Below are 1,258 nucleotides of genomic sequence, written 5' to 3'. Positions count from 1 at the left end.
TATACATTTTGTGTTTTATTACTCCTATATTGCTTATTAGTTTTTATACTAGAGATACAATATGATATTTATAAATATGATTCTTATTTATTTCACTTATGAGGATATTCTCAAGTTGTCTCCATTTACCTATAAAGGCCTCACGATCATCCTTTTTAGAGCTGAGTAATATTCCATTGCATAAAAATATCACATCTTTTTCATCCACTCTGTGGTCAATAGGCATCTTGGTTGTTTCTAAGATTTAGCTATTACGAATTGTGCTGCTATGAACATGGGTGCACATATATCACTGTGACATGACCTTTTCAGTTTTTCTGGGAAAATACCCAGAAGGGGAATAGCTGGATTGAATGGAACTTCCCATCTTAGTCTTCTGAGAATTCTCCATACTGATTTCCATAGAGGTTACACCAGTCCACACTCCCACCAACAGTGGTGCAGTGCTCCTTTTTCCCCCGCAGCCTCACCCACATTTGTTATCAATTGATTTATTGATGTCAGCCATTCTTTCCAGAGTGAGATGAAATCTCAGTGCTGTTTTAATTTGCATTTCTTGAATGACAAGTGATAGTGAACATTTCTTCACATATTCATTTTCCTTTTGTATATCTCTTCATTTGAGAAATGTGTGTTCATCTCTGATACCCATTTTTGGAAAGGGTCTTTGAATTTGGGGGGCTTGATGTTTTTCAGTTGTTTATATGTTCTGGATATAAGTCCTTTGTTTGAGGAGTTGTTGGCTAAAATTCTTTCCCATTCTGTGGGTTTTCTTTTCACTCTGTTGGTGATTTCTTTTGAAGTGCAAAAACTTCAATAATATGAGATTCCAGTTACTGATTCTTTGAAACGTTTCCCATCCAGTTTGCATTTTGTTCATGAATTCTCTGCCTATCCCTATGTCTCCAAGACTTCTACCTACCTTCTCTTTCAGTAGATTTAGTGTTTCTATTTTCAAAAGATAGTTATTTACATCAAGAACAAAGATACTAATAGTAATTTAGATCCATATAAATAACCAAAGAGTGTCAGTAAGGTAATTATGTAGGTAATTATGAAGACAAAATAATTCCATATTCCTTCCCGATCTTCTCTCAATTGATTTAAAAGCAATTGCATAAAACAATATGTATATAATTAGATTGTAGGGTTTTTAACATAGATAAATGTAATATTATTTGACAATAACAAAGCAAAAGAGGCAGGTGGGAATGTAGCTTTACTGCAATAAGGAAATGAGACCAGATGGCAACTCGAA

Source organism: Cavia porcellus, unplaced genomic scaffold (genome assembly GCF_034190915.1).
Source record: "Cavia porcellus strain 051 isolate PalLab524CR breed Dunkin Hartley unplaced genomic scaffold, mCavPor4.1 scaffold_22, whole genome shotgun sequence".
In the NCBI taxonomy this organism is placed as follows: domain Eukaryota; kingdom Metazoa; phylum Chordata; class Mammalia; order Rodentia; family Caviidae; genus Cavia; species Cavia porcellus.
The sequence above is the reverse complement of the archived record's forward strand: the minus strand, read 5'-3'. Positions refer to the sequence as shown.